General features: G+C 40.5%; 1 protein-coding gene across 1 annotated transcript in view; it reads right to left on the bottom strand.

Annotated features, from left to right (window-relative positions):
* Window positions 1-16,085, bottom strand: part of LOC142159470 (sodium-dependent neutral amino acid transporter B(0)AT3-like) — a 124,559-nt gene that overhangs the window by 61,505 nt on the left and 46,969 nt on the right. The window lies entirely within an intron of this gene.

Below are 16,085 nucleotides of genomic sequence, written 5' to 3'. Positions count from 1 at the left end.
ATTTGTCAGCAGTATCTATCTAATACAATTTTGTCACTACAAGTGCTTTGGCCTCATTAAAATGGATTCAAAGCAGTCCACATATTAGCAGTATCAGCAACCCGGTTCTGTCGCCAGTCCTGATGGTAGTGTTCCCAGTACATCATCTGGGAAAGGCGATGTCAAAGTACATAGTCTTTTTAAATCAGGGAAAAAAACACACACCAAAAAAACATTTACCGTGTTGAAGCGAAAAAGAAGTGTAACTGAGGAAAAGTTAAGTGCCGATAAAAAAAAAATTGCCAACATGCCATTCTACACACTCAGTGGCAAAGAGAGAATGAGGCCTTTGCCTTCTTCCATTAGTGGCAGATCCAAAAATGTTACCGAGCCTTCTTCTTGTACGGTCACTCGTGACCAAGCGAGACCAAGTAATTTGGAGTCTAAAAGTGGTGCACAACTACTGTTACGCGTCAAAGCTGAGCTGCAAGAAAACAGCATTAGAGGATAATGTATGCTCTGAATCAGAAATGACAACAATCCCTGTGGAGAGTCCATCCAACAGCGGTATGTCTAATCGTGAGCATTCTGTTAGTGACAGTGTACCCATAAAGAAGGGTCCTAACAGCCCGAGTGTAGCCGGTGATACACCAATTGAGAATGCCACTTTGGAATTAGAAAAGGATGAGGGGGAAATTTGTGTAGGCGACGAGGGCACTAATGATGATGTTAATGATTATGATGCAGAGAGATACCAAATTGCCTTTCTCAATTTCTATTTATATTCTAGACTCTATAACGGCTGAATAGTTTTCTATTTTACTCCTAGTGGAGAGGGGGTCTGATGCAGACAGATACCAAACTGCCTTTGTCCATTAATTTTTATAATCTAATTCTACAGTCTATGCAGGCTGCTTTTTTTTCTATTCAACTACAAGTGGAGGGTGGGGGGGGTCATAGACAGCCACCAAACTACCTTGGTCCATTTCTTTTTATATTCTAATTCTACAGTCTATGCAGGCTGCTCTTTTTCTATTCAACTACAAGTGGAGGGCGGGGGGGGGGGGGGGGTCATAGACAGCCACTAAACTACCTTGGTCCATTTCTTTTTATATTCTAATTCTACAGTCTATGCAGGCTGCTTTTTTTTCTATTCAAATACAAGTGGAGGGTGGGGGGGGGGGGCATAGACAGCCACCAAACTACCTTGGTCCATTTATTTTTTATATTGTTCAGTCTATGCAGGCTGCTTTTTTTCTATTTAACTACAAGTGGAGTGGGGGGGCTATAGAGACAGAAACCAAACTGCCTTTGTCCATTTCTTTATATATTTAACTGTAAGTGTAGGGTGTAATATACACCCAAAGACGATGGCTGCATTGCCAATAGGCTAAAATGAAGAGGAAGACAATCAGGTTTGTGTGCAGAATTAAGGACGGCCTACCAGGGATTAAACTGTTTTCTTCCTAATTTATTAGCTTTAGAATTACCTTACTTATCCAAGAAACAGGTGGAGCACAAAATTTGGTTATTTTATGCCCAAAAACATTGATTTTTAAACAAAATAGCAAAACAAAACCAAACAAAACCAAAACCAAAACACGCAAGGGCGGTTTGGCAAAACCAAAACCAAAACCAAAACTCGACGGTAATCCAGATCTAAAACCAAAACCAAAACACGGGGGTCAGTGAGCATCTCTAGTTATAATAAAGCTTCTGTAATGCCAGAGTACAATTAGTACAAATTTGTTATAATCTATAGCAACTCATTAGCTGAAGCCCTTCTTCCTGGCTATAAGAAGGACTAATGGTGATAAACAGCTGCATCAGTGATGGAAAAGGGTTATGCATAATTTATCTCAGGGGTAACAGATGGTAAGTAACTTTTTACATTATAATGTAATGCTTAATAGCAAAGCTTGGATAGCAGTAATTGTAGTTGTGATGCTTACTGAATAAGTATTTTGATTCATTGTAAAAGACTGGTGTAAAAGATTAAATACTTTGGTCATACCAGCCTTCATGTGGGATTCTAAATTGTAAAAACTCAACCCCCAACCCTATAACTTTTTTTACAAAAACACTAATATACACATAAATTAAAAGAGACAGAAAAGGATTTCACTACACAAAGTAAGTTTTATGAAAAGCGGTAAAAAAAATTATAAAATAAAGTAAATCTGAGTCATTTTGTTCCTACATTGGTATTTATATTAATGAAGTCACCGGGCCTGAGTCATTAAGGAGCGCAAAGCAAAAAAAAAGGAGTAAGTTTGCTCCTGGACAAACTATGTTACAATGCAAGGGGTGCAAATTAGCTTATTTTTTTGCACATAAGTTAAATACTGGCTGCTTTTTCATGTAGCACACAAATACTTGATAGCTTTATTTTGACTCTGAAATTTAAAGTTGATCTAGAACAAGCCCTATCCCAACTATAAATCTGTCCCCACAATTTAAGTTTACCTCCCCTCCAATGCAACATGCTTTTGCCTAGGTGCAAATTTACTCATTTTTTATGTCAAACAACTATATATTTTGAAATATTTTTTTCATGCAATTTGATGTCATGTATATATAATTATCATTAAAGTTTTCAAGACAAAAAGAGACTGAACAGAGCTTGAAATGTTGCTGCTACATGGGAATAAATTTCTTCTATTTTTTTTAATATATATCAGAATACCGTATGATATATATTCCCTCAGTGACCACTTTATTAGGTATACCTGTTTGTTAATGTAAATATCTAATCAACCAATCATGTAGCAGCAACTCAATACAGAAAAGCATGCAGACAAGGTCAAAAGGTTCAGATGTTGTTCAGAACAAACAACAGCTTAGGGTATAAATGTGATCTAAGTGACTTTGATCGAGGAATGATTGAGGTGGCCAGATAAGGTGGTTAGAATATCGCAGGAACTAATAATTTTCCTTGTATTTCCATACATAACAGTCTCTAGAGTTTACAGAGAATGGTGCACAAAACAAAAAATATCCAGTGAAGGGAAGACCTGTTGGCGAAAAGGCTTTATTAATGAAAGAGGTCGTAGGAGAATGGCTAGACTGGTTCAAGCTGATAGGAAGGCGACAGTAATTCAAATAACTATGTATTACAACAGTGGTATGCAGAAGAGCATGTCGAACTTTGAAGTGGATGGGCTACAGAAAAAGACCATAGCGGGTTCCACTCCTGTCATCTAAGAACAGGAAACTGAGGCTACAGTGGGCACAGGCTCACAAAATCTGGACAGTTGAAGATTAGAAAAACGTTGCCTGGTCTAACAAATCTCACTTTATCCTGCAACATGCTGATGGTGTCAGAATTTGACGTAAACTACATGAATCCATTCTGTCCTGTCTCAATCCAATAGAGCACTTTAGGGATGTGTTGGATATGGTGATATAATAGGCAGCACGGTGGCGTAGTGGTTAGCACATCTGCCTTGCAGCACTGGGGTCATGAGTTCAATTCCCAACCATGGCCTTATCTGTGAAGAGTTTGTATGTTCTCCCCGTGTTTGCGTGGGTTTCCTCCGGGTGCTCCGGTTTCCTCCCACACTCCAAAAAAAAACATACTAGTAGGTTAATTGGCTGCTAACAAATTGACCCTAGTCTGTGTCTGTCTGTGTGTGTGTGTCTCTCTCTGTCACTTTGTCTGTGTGTGTGTGTTAGGGATTTTAGACTGTAAGCTCCAATGGGGCAGGGACTGATGTGAATGAGTTCTCTGTACAGCGCTGCGGAATTAGTGGCGCTATATAAATAAATGATGATGATGATAGAGCACTTTAGGGATGTGTTGGATATGGTGATATAAAGCATGAATGAGCTGCCAACAAATCTACAATAATTGCATGATGCTTTTGTGTCAATATTGACCATAATCACTGGCCATGGCTTGCAAAAGATTTTGAGCATTGTGGAATGCTGATCAATGATGAAGAGCTGCATTGCCATATTAGAAAATGTATGCAACTTCAGGAAGATCTATTAATCAAGATGGAATGAGCTGATCTCATCGGCTACCTTACCTAAATCTGAAGGAGCGACTGCTCTACATCATCTCCCTTCTTTCAGAAGGGAGATGATGTAGGGATCCAGCAACACAGGACCAAAGCCCAACCAAAGATTCCAAAGGTTGGTGTAGAACAATATTTTGTTACTCAAAGCATGCGTTTCACAGATTCATCTGTAATGAACAATTCTGGTTTCTTTCAGGTAGTAAAAAACCTAGGACAGATAGGACAGCAAAGCTGTGGAGAAGCACAGGGTGAAATGTATGCAGACATCCAGTGTGCCCGGAAAGCATGATTGCATCATATATATCAAAGTAGTCAGTGTCAATTCTTTGATCTAAGTCAAACTGAAATTCTCTGTAACTGTGGTGACAAACAGCTCCTATACATACCCATTTGCTTGTCCTGTTAACAGGGCATTAGGAAAAAAGTATCCATATGAGCAGGAGCAGGGGCATAACAGGTGCAGTAGGTGGAGCAGATGATTCTGAGCGTAAGCAGCAAGGGGCACTGGTGGTTTTTTTCTGTTACAGACCATGGAGACAGTGCATTTTCAACATGCTAGGGGCAGCAGCAGAACTGCCCCCATTACTGACTGCTTGCTGCCACATACAAATGCTACATGTGACCTGTTTTTTCCCAGGGGGTGCAGCCTCTTCCTGTGCATACCCCCTGACCTCCACCCCTCCCCCTGTTGCCCTCAGTTGTCTGTATTCCTCCCTCCCCCCAGTGTGTATGTTTCAACAACCTCTCTTTGTCTCTATCTCAGTGTAAATTTTGGTGATTTGCACAACCCAAACTGGAGTAAGTTTGACTCAGAATCGGGTCCCTGATCATTATAAGGCGTTTTGTTGTGACTCAGTGGCGGATCCAGGGGGGGGCGATCGGGGCATTCGCCCCCCCCCTAGCAGCAAAAAGCTAGGTCCCAGCCGCCGATTAAAACTGGAGGGACGGGGCTAAGCGCGAGCGGGGGGCGGGGCTAAATGTGGGCCAGCCAATCAGAGTGGTCCCAGCCGGCGACCACAACGGGAAGGGGCGGAGCCAATCGCGGGCGGAAGGCGGGGTTAACGCAGGCCAGCCAATCAGAGCAAAGGAGGGGCGTGATTATGCAAAATCGCCCCCCCTAAACATAAAGTCTAGATCCGCCCCTGTTGTGACTACCCCTCTTCCCTTGACAAAGTAGTTCAGACCACAAAACAGCTGAAGGGATACAGAGCGTTTATAGCTCTATCCTTGTGATTTGTGATTTAATGAAAGTGATAATTTGAATTCCTTATAAGGAGTGTCTGTACTGGATTTTTTTTTATCATCTGATGATATTGGATATCTAACAAACTTTTTTTCATGTATTAATTAAAATAAAACAATGCAATAAATCTATATAGCAACCCATTCACAATATGAGCCTCCCAAATGTAACTGGTCTGTCTATCTGTTAATACAATGGATGGTTTATTCAGAGTGGGTATTCAAGATTCATCAGCTATAGTAACTGCTATAGTAACTGCCTGGCTAGCAGGACATGCTTGCAGTCTGGCTGTCTTATCTGGACCTGGTATGTCTCTGAAAAAAAAAGTAATAAAGCATACTGAATATTTAAAAAAATAACTAAAATTGACATAAGCAATCTTATAGAAGGCAGTCATTTCTTACTATGGGACTTAGGTAAGAGTATTGGTTAAATAAATCTACTACTGGTCAACTAGTTTTCTCCAAAAAGCCTACAAAGGTGGACTTAGCCTTAAGGATTCACAGCTCTTGATATACTCTAGAGAGATGTTATCATGGTTGTCCATGTAAGCAGCATAACTTAATTTGCTCTAGCATTGCATACAATAGTATTCACGGTACAATACTTTGTTAGTCAAGAGTAACAAAAATTGGTCTGCCTAGATGAGATAAATACCTGAGTGAAAACCACAAAAGAAAGCTAGTAAGATGATGCACTGCAGCGTCGGACTGGCCCACAGGACTACAGGTAAAATTACCGGTAGGCCCGGCTACCTTACGGCCACACCCCCTTTTAGATGTGGGCGGAGCTTACCTGGAGGCCCGTTGTTCGCACCAGGATGCTCGCATTCCTCTCCGGCGTCCCCGCTGCTGCGGATGACTGGCTGTTACTGACAGCCAGTCATCGTTCACCTTTCATATGCGATCGCAGCTTTGATCATGTGACCCGCCCACTCACCCTGTCAGCTGATGTTCCTGCGCCGCTGAAGGGAGAAGATCAGAGAGGCTGCATCAATCAACTTTTTGGTAAGTATACTTTAACCAGTTGTTTATGCTAAAAAATCATTTATGAATTACAGTTTTTTATCTTGATAACACTGGATTGCAATGTTATTAGTATTGGTTTTGATATTAATTTAGCTTTGTTGATCATTACACACACCCAGTATTAGATACACATTACAGTCCAAATAGGTGCGCATGTTTGTATCCTTGTGTGTCCCACTTCCCCCCTGATTTGCGCCCATCCCATAAAACCCTGTAAATTTTCATTTTTTTGAGTACTGTCAGGATACTCTACCCCCTGGGAATAGTGGCAGCATCACCCTCTTCACCTTCTTTTTATTTTTACCAGAAAGTACTAAGGTAGCGCTCATCGTAAAAAGTATATGGGGTCTCCCATTACATCTGTTCTCATATATATATATATATATATATATATATATATATATATATATAAAATGTGCAGGCATAATATGAATCGGGGACACTTACATGGCGTAACATTGTGGGCACTACCTTGTGGCATAGCATTGGTTTGGGGGAACTACTATGTGGCACAGGGGGGCTGCCTATCTATACTAAACTATAGGGGGGCTGACTATACTAAACTCTAGTGAGGGGGGGCTGCACAGAGAACACTATAGGGAGGGGGTGATGGGACCCTTAATGCTGAGGTGGTTTGGGTCTATAATTGAATGTGGGTGCTGTTGATTTAATGGCAGGGATGGTTGGCATTTCTAAATGTACCCATTATTTTTTCCAAATAGGGCCCTCAACATTCCTGGATCCAGACAAGCCGCAACTAAAGAAACCAGCAGTCACAGGTGGTAATAGTGACAACAACAGGTAGGACAGTCTGTCAAATGTTCTGAGTCTAGTGCAGGCTTGGCTAACTTGTGGTACTCCAGGTGTTGTGAAACTACAAGTCCCAGCATATCCTTACAGCAATAAGCTGCTATATATTGGCAAAGCATGCTGGGGCTTGTAGTTTCACTACACTAAGGTGCTAGCTGTCTTTCGTGGACTGACCACTCCCCCTCTAGTGTCTGTTTCCGCCTCTATGATGGCTGACCACACCCCCTTTGGTGGGCCCCTAGTGTTGCATTTCCTGGTGGGCCCTTCATGCCCCAGTCCGACACTGATGCACTGCATTTAGTGATGGCATCAAGAGAGCATGTTTTTGTTGAATTCATACAGATTTCTTAAATCTAGTTTCCTTCAAACTCATGTTATTTGTGATATTGAACATTTAGTGCATGTTGTATAAAAAGTACATAAAAACTTATGTGAATATCAAAATATATCTAGCATGAATCTTATATAAACTAATATGCATATATGATAAATGTATTAGGCATGGGCTGACAAATAACTTGTACTACTTTTTCAACTGCACAGAGTCCCCTGTGAGTCATGAATACAAAGAGAAGAGAAGAGTTTATCTGTAACCTGTGGAGAAAACTGGCAATAGGGAGAATGCAATATATGGCTAGTAAAGCAATGGGGAAGGGTCTATGTAAAATATATGGCTAACAATAGGGGTATTTCTGAGTAATATATTGCTGGGAATTATCTATGGACGTTCCTGACAATGGTTGGTATCTATGTGCAATAGATATAAGGATATTTAGGTGCAATATATAGCTGCGACTGGGGGTATCTGTATGCAATGACTGGCTACAGGGTATTTAGATGTATTATATGGCTAGAAATGTGGGTTTTCTTTGTAAGATAATGCTGGTAATATGGTATTTCTGGCTGTTTATGGCTGGCAATGGGCAGTGCTGTAACAGCACTCCCTGGTGCCCTATTGCAATCGTAACAGCACAACTGGCCATATATGCTAATGTATTGCAATTCATTGTATGCCGCTGTAAAATTTTATTCTATCATCCTATGAAGTGTGTTATGCTTTCTTGGTTTATCAATAGCATAAATAAATGAATTAAAAATATTTCATTTTTTTACATTGCAGTGAAAAATCAGGATATCCTAAACAACATATTTTTACCTATACTTATAAAAAAATGTCCTTTGAATGTCAACTAACAAATTTGTTGGTGCAATTTTCATGCATAAATTTAGTAGACACAAGGACAGAAAAAATATTATATCTATATATTAATAGCATAAGTACGACTTTTATTAGTGACTTATTTGTATTATGCCATTGTCTGAGCAGGGCACATCATATACCAAATTAAAAGTCTTGGTCTGTAGATTTGCAGAAAAGTATTGGCATTGTAATCAGTTGCATCGTTTCGGAGTTACTTTGCAAAACGTCCACTCGCCATTTACAACAATGCATTACTATTGTCCTCTAAAAATGTGACAGTTTGCAATACACCTGTGCACCTGCTAGTTGCTCTGGAAACTGTGACAGTTAGTGAACTCTCAATGTGCACCTGCTGAGTGACCTAGAACATGTGGCCTGCTGGGTGGTCTGGAAACTGTGACAGTTATTTGCAGCCACATATATCAGTGCGTCTTGCGGGGGACCTGAATCACGGACTAATGTGTTATTTCATTATTCACTTATTCTCGCTTTGTCTACAACAAACATTCCAAGAGGCCGCTGAGGACGTCGACGTGGTGAAACCCTTACAGGTCGTCCAGAGAGTGCAGTTTAAAGATCTTACAGTCAAGAATATTATTGTCATAATCAATGTATAACAAAAACAACTGATGTGTCGCATACATTATACTCCATTGTTAACATTTCTACACCTAATGCAGTGTATAAAAAGTTATTGAATTCTGTTAATAAAGTAATTTAGTCATTACATTTTAGTTTAATTTAGGGCGGTTACCGTTGGGTTTCCCTACTGAATATTTATTACTTAACAAGAACTTGATCTCAAATACAGTTTATATTAATAGTTTTTCTGAAATATCTTAGATTACTGCAGGGGTCAGCAATCACAGGCACGCGTGCTAAATGTGGCACGAGACTCTGATGTCATTGGCACATTGGGCCTACTAGTGTTGTCTTGTGCCGGGCTCCATGCAAACGCTAAATGATGAATATGCACCCAGTGCCGACAGGAACAGTCAACCCAGGTGATAACTACCTCTCTGTCGGCAGTCTGCAGAAGCAGCCCCTAACGGTGAGACATATTCCTTGCACAACATCCAGACAATGCACATTGGATAGTGTCTGTGCTACACTGCATCCATACACTACATCTTGCATGCACCTAGGTGCACTGAATGCTGTCTAAACACATTTACAGATATTCATGTCCCTATCTCATGTCTTACTAATATGGCTTTCCAACTCCTATTTATGTGGATAACACTTATCTGACAACACAATACAAGTTGTCTGTTACTTGAACTCCTAAATATACTACACTTGGCATAATTGGCAACAATGTAAATCCACTATCTCTTATCTCTTATGGTAGTACACTTTAATGACAATGGTGAACAATGTATGTTCATTTGGCTGTACAGTATAATAATTTAACTGTTAATACATGAATGATAAATTTATATTATATATTTAATTATATTTATATTTTTGCTTAAAACTTGATATTAGCCTGAAGTTTTAAGCACAATATCTATATAATTCACTGTCTCTATTAATCTCTTCCAACTGCCATAATCTCCTCACGCTCCTTACTGGTAATTGTCCTTGTGTAACTTTTTAACTTTATTGATGTTTACTTAACTTTATTCTTGCTAGATCTTGTAAGGTACTGCTGTTGTCACGAGTCACAGGGGCTGAAGGCCACTTGCTGATATTTGCGCTACTATGCCAGGAGGTGCGGAGTCTAAACACGCCCCCAGTCTTCGCCAGGGAGCCCCGCAAAGGAAATTTGGAGTTTGCTGCAAGGGACATGCAGATTGCGGCCCTATAAGTTAGTCATCAGCGGAGTGGATGGTGAACAGACGTGGTCATGAAGGCAGAGGTCAAACTGTACTGGCAAACGTGGTATCAAAGGATAAAGCAAAGCGGAGTCAGCCAAAGGTCAGATACAGCGAGAGCAATCAGGCCAAAGGGAGATCCAGAAGCAGAATCAGGGAGAGCTGAGTGGGTAGAAAGCAGGTCAGTCTGAGAGCAGGGAAACAGGCTGGAATGCTGGAGCATAGGAAGCATCTACCTAGTGTTAGAGGCAGGTTTAAATAGTGGAACCCAATCCCTGATTGGTGGCAGTGGAGGCGGTGGCCCGGACAGCTGACCGCCAACAGGAAGTGCAGAGAATCATCCCGCTGCTAGGAAACGGAGATGCGGAAGGCATCCATTCCTGGCACTGATAGTGTGTGCGGGGACGGCGCCTGACAGCTGAGAGTTTTTGCTTATATATATATATATATATATATATATATATACACATATATATATATATGTATATATATATATATATATATATATATATATATATATATATATATATACCGTATTTCCCCAAGTATAAGAAGCACCTTTTTCCCCCAAATTTTGGGTCTAACAAAAAGGTGCGTCTTATACACTGCAAGCGCTAATTACCTTAATGAAGAAGTCGGCACCTGGTGTGAGAGAGGAGTCCCCGCTAATCGGAACAGCTTGTCCCCGCTGGCTGCTTCACACAGCTTGTCCCCGCTGGCTGTTTCACACAGCTTGTCCCCGCTGGCTGTTTCACACAGCTTGTCCCCGCTGGCTGTTTCACACAGCTTGTCCCCGATTCTTTTTTTTACAACTTTTTTTTCATTTTGGGCCCCAAAATTAAGGTGCGTCTTATACATGTGTTCATCTTATACATGGGGAAATACGGGTATATATATATATATATATATATATATATATATATATACACACTGATGGAAAAAGGTCGACATCTGGGCTACTGTTTTGATTTCAGCAATATAGACCTTCAGAAATATGGAGGGTTAAAACCTCCTATGGCGTCCAAAGCCTCGTTCCTTCTGTCGCTGCTAGTGTACTCCCGTGCTGGTACACTTGGGCTGGTACCCCTGACCACTTACTATGGATCACGGTGCTGTGGATGGAACCCCCTGGCTTATCACATTGGCCAGAGCTGCTGGGTAGCGGCAGAGCGGTGGTACTGGAGAGCTGGGTCCAATCCTCAGAAACAGCCAGAGGACGGATTAGATTTAGGGTCTAATCTGTAGGTCACAGGATTACAGCAATATTGAAGAAGTTGTCAAGAAGGGTCTTGAAGCAAATATTGATGTTTAGTTCGCTCAAGTGTCCTGACAAGGACAGTTCCACTGATTAAAGGCATCAGTGGTCAGGTCAGATGGAACATCAGAATGATACATTTCAGTTTACAACGGCTCTCTTTTTATACAGTTTTAGATACAGTCTCAGAGGCTATTTTAAGAATCAGGATACAATCTGATACAATCAGGTTTATCTGTGATATCCTAAAATTTGCTGTGATTTCCTGCATCTTACAGTGGACATCTAACAGCAAGTTTAATTACCCCTTCCTTTTCCTTAAGGGGTATTGGACACTCACATCAAAAGGTCTAATCAACATGAGATTAGCATGGGTGCTTTCTCCCAACAGTTGCAATATTCACATTTCCTTTAAAGAAAAGAATTCCCCAAGAAAAGTTGCAAACCCCAAACAAGGCATTTCCTTACACCAAGATATACAAAAGACTTCTAAACAAAGGCTTATTGTATCAAATATATACATCAGAAATAATGCATTTCCTCTAGCAAGGTTAACACAGAAAAAACTAATTTTCTCCCCTGGTCTCAGAAATAAAGATTTCCTATATCAAAATATACACAATATCAAAAATAAGTGCATTGGCAATTATATAAATACGTGCCCTCCGCTATTTCCTTTAAATACATTTATACCATAAGTTACTTGTAAGTAGAGATGCTCACTAACCCCCGTGTTTTGGTTTTGTTTTGGATCTGGATTACATTTGTGTTTTGGTTTTGACAAAACCGCCCTAGCGTGTTTCGGTTTTGGTTTTGGTTTTGTTTGGTTTTGTTTTTTAATTTGTTAAAAAATTCCATTTTTTTGGCTAAAATACCATAATTAGTGCTGCACCTGTTTCTTGGATAAGTGAGGTAATCCTACAGCTAATAAATGTAAATGAGCGCTGCCCCCCCTGGGATGTGTGCTTTTATCAGACACACACCAATCCAGCGTGCCAGACAACACACTAAAAAGAGCTATTGAAATCCATAGCAAAAAAGGCACTTGGATGTCTAACTGTATATTACACCCTACACTTAAAGTTAAATTGAAAAAAAATCAGCCTGCAAAGACTGTACGATCAATAGAAATGCCCAAAGCAGCTTTTGTGTTTGGGTGTATATTACACCCAAACCTTATTAGTGCAAATTAAGAAAAAAAACGTTTAATCCCTGTTAGGCCCTCCTTAATTTTACAGCTAATAAATGTCAAAGAGCGCTGAGCTCCCGGGATGTGTGCTTTTATCAGACACACACCAATCCAGGTTTCCAGACAACTCACTAAAAAGAATTGTTGAATTTCATAGCAAAAAAGTCAGTTGGGTGTCTATCTGTATTTTACACCCTACACTTATAGTTAAATAGGAAAAAAATCAGCCTGCAAAGACTGTTTTATAAATAGATACACCCAAAGCAGCTTTTCTGTTTGGGTCTAGATTATTCCCATACATTAAAATTGAAATAGAAAAATAAGCAGCCTGCAAAGACTGTACGATCAATAGAAATGTCCAAAGCAGCTTTTCTGTTTGGGTGTATATTATTCTCAAACCTTATTAGTGCAAATTATGAAAAATACAGTTTAATCCCTGCTAGGTCCTCCTTAATTCTACAGCTAATAAATGTCAAAGAGCGCTGCCCGCCACCCCCCCCCTACCCCGGATGTGAGCTTTTATCAGACACACACCAATCCAGAGTGCCAGACAACGCACTAAAAAGAGCTATAGAAATCCATAGCAAAAAAGGCAGTTGGGTGTCTATCTGTCTATCTATCGGTGTCTATCTATTTTACACCCTACACTTATAGTTAAATAGAAAAAAAATCAGCCTGCAAAGACTGTACCATAAATAGAAATGCCCAAAGCAGATTTTCTGTTTGGTTGTATATTATTCCCATACATTAAATGTGAAATAGAAAAAGAAGCAGCCTGCAAAGACTGTACCATAAATATAAATGTACAAAGCAGATTTTCTGTTTGGGTGTATATTATTCCCATACATTAATAGTTAAATCGAAAAAGAATCAGCCTACAAAGACTGTACCATAAAATTTTCAATAGAAATACCCAAAGCAGCTTTTGTGTTTGGGTGTATATTATTCCCATACATTAAAAGTGAAATTGACAAAAAAGCATCCTGCAAAACTTTACCATAAATAGAAATGCCCCAAGCCCCTTTTCTCTTTGGGGGTAGATTACACGCTACACTTATAGTGAAAGTTTTTAAAAGATGTTGTTGTCATCTTCAGCATCATCCTCACCCTCATTAGTGTGTACATCATCATCACAGACTATTAATTCATCTCGGCTGAAATCCGTCATTAGAGAAGTGTCAGTACTTGGATGTATTTGCAGGTAAAGGCCTTCCTCGTGGAAGATGTAGTTCATTTTGGTGAACATCATCTTTTCCACATTTTAGGAAGTAACCTCCTACGTCGATCACTGACAAGGTTCCCGGCTGTGCTGAATACTCTTTCAGAGTACACACTGGAGGGTGGACAGCTTAGGTATTGCAAAGCAAGTTTGTACATCGGTTTTCAAATGGCTTGTTTTTCCTCCTAGTATGGAAAGGGACTGTCTGACATTTCCATATTAATTAACTCTTGAAAATAATCCTCCACCATCCTTTGCATGTTAATAGTAGGAGTGGATGGAGTTATGGGCAAGGTCACACATTTTTTGGTAAAATCTTTCAAACCAGCCCAGATGTCAAACTATTGTGGTCTGCCACCTGCGTCATCCCTGCTTCTCTTTGGAAAGTGCAATTTTTTCCGAGCAGCAGCTGCCTGAGAAACTGAAGGAGGAGATGTAGTCAAGCCAAGGCCCAGTTCAGCAGACAACTTGCTGACCAATAGCTCCTTGCAACTGTTTTGATCTCAGTCCTTTGGAAGCATAGAATCGATGTAGGTCTTAAACCTAGGATCAAGCACAGTTGCCAAAACGTAGTGATCCGACTTCAAGATTTTAATAACTCTTGTATCATTGCGAAGCGAATTAAGTACTTGATCTACAAGGCCAACATACTTTGCGGAATTGCTTTCTTCATCTCCTCCTTCAGTTTGTCAAGCTGCTTTTCCAATAGTCGAATTAAGGGAATGACTTAGCTCAAGCTAGTAGAGTCTGAACTCACTTCACACGTCACAACTTCAAATGGTTTCAGCACCTTGCACAGCACAGAAAGGATTCCCCACTGTGCAAGGGTGAAATACATTCCCCTCCTTTCCCAATGTCATGGATTGAGCAATACATTTCTATGGCTTTGCGCTGTTCCTCCATCCTCTGAAGCATGTACAGGGTGGAATTCCACCTTGTTAACACCTCTTGCTTAATTTGGTGGCAGGGCAAGTTAAATTGTTCTTGGAGCTACTGCAATCTCCTACATGCTGTGGCAGAATGCCGGAAATGTTTACCGAAATTTTATGGGCCACCGAAAGCATCTCCTGCACCTTATGGTTATTTCCCAAGAAGCTCTGCACCACCAAGTTTATTGTGTGAGCAAAACAGGGAATGTGATGGAATTCACCCAGCTGTAATGCTCGCACAATATTGTTGGCGTTATCAGAAATAACATATCCTGGGGAGAGGCCAAGTGGTATAAGCCATGTATTAATGACATCCCTTAGTTTTCATGACAAAATATTAGCTGTATGCCTGTTAGTGAAGCCGGTGATACAAAGACAAGCCTGCCTGTGAGAAATGTTCCGTATTGGTGTACATGCTGCTGCTGTTCCTGCTTGTGAAGGTGAATGACCAACCCAGTGTGCTGTCACACTCATAAAGTCTTTGGTTTGGCCACTTCCACTTGCCCACATATCTGTGGTTAAGTGTACAGTGGGTAGAATGGCATTTTTGAGCCCAATTACTACATTTTTTGGTACAGTTGCGGAATAGCTTTTCGTGAAAAATGGTGTCGCGATGGAATTTTGTAATGGGGACACAAAACAACAATTAACTGTGAAAAACCAGCTGTGTTTATTGTGAATATTGGACGCAGATCTAACACTAGCATAGTAGCCATGGTGTCTGTGATCTGCTTGGTGACTGGGTGACTGCTGTCATATTTGCTTCCTCTAGCAAAAGATTGTTTCACAGTTAGTTGTTGTAAAGGACTAGTGCTATTCTTCTTGGGCTTCTTATGCAGCAGCAGCAGCAACAGCAGCAGCAGTGGGACTAACGCTCAAGAATTCTTCACAGGAATCAATTATAGTGCAGGAGTCATCGAGCTTTACCAAGTTGGATGCAGGGCTAACTCCAATCGCTACTGAGGATATTGATGAGGACGGTGTTGTGGGTGTAGATTGCAGCCGTCGGTATGTAGGTGACAGAAGGGTCCTAGCTGATGATGGACTGCTTGTTATTTTTTACAATTACTTTCAGCTTTTCCCAACACCTTGCCATGAACTGTCGTCAAATGGTGTAACATGGATGAGGTTTCAAGATGGTTAAGGTCCCTCCCTTGACTAACTGTGGCTTGACATACACTAAAAATGGCTGTACAACTGTTGTCAGGATTTGAGTAGAAATAATTCCACACATAAGAAGTGGCTTTTTTGGTCTTATGCCCAGGCATGACAATGGGCTTCTTCTTGTCACATGCCAGAACTGCTGCCACTGGTGCAGGACTTACACAAACAACCTCATCTTCATCAACATCCTCATTAGCGCCCTCGTCGGCTACACAAATCTCCCCCTCAT

This window comes from Mixophyes fleayi, chromosome 5 (genome assembly GCF_038048845.1).
Source record: "Mixophyes fleayi isolate aMixFle1 chromosome 5, aMixFle1.hap1, whole genome shotgun sequence".
NCBI lineage: Eukaryota > Metazoa > Chordata > Amphibia > Anura > Limnodynastidae > Mixophyes > Mixophyes fleayi.
The sequence above is the reverse complement of the archived record's forward strand: the minus strand, read 5'-3'. Positions and strand labels throughout refer to the sequence as shown.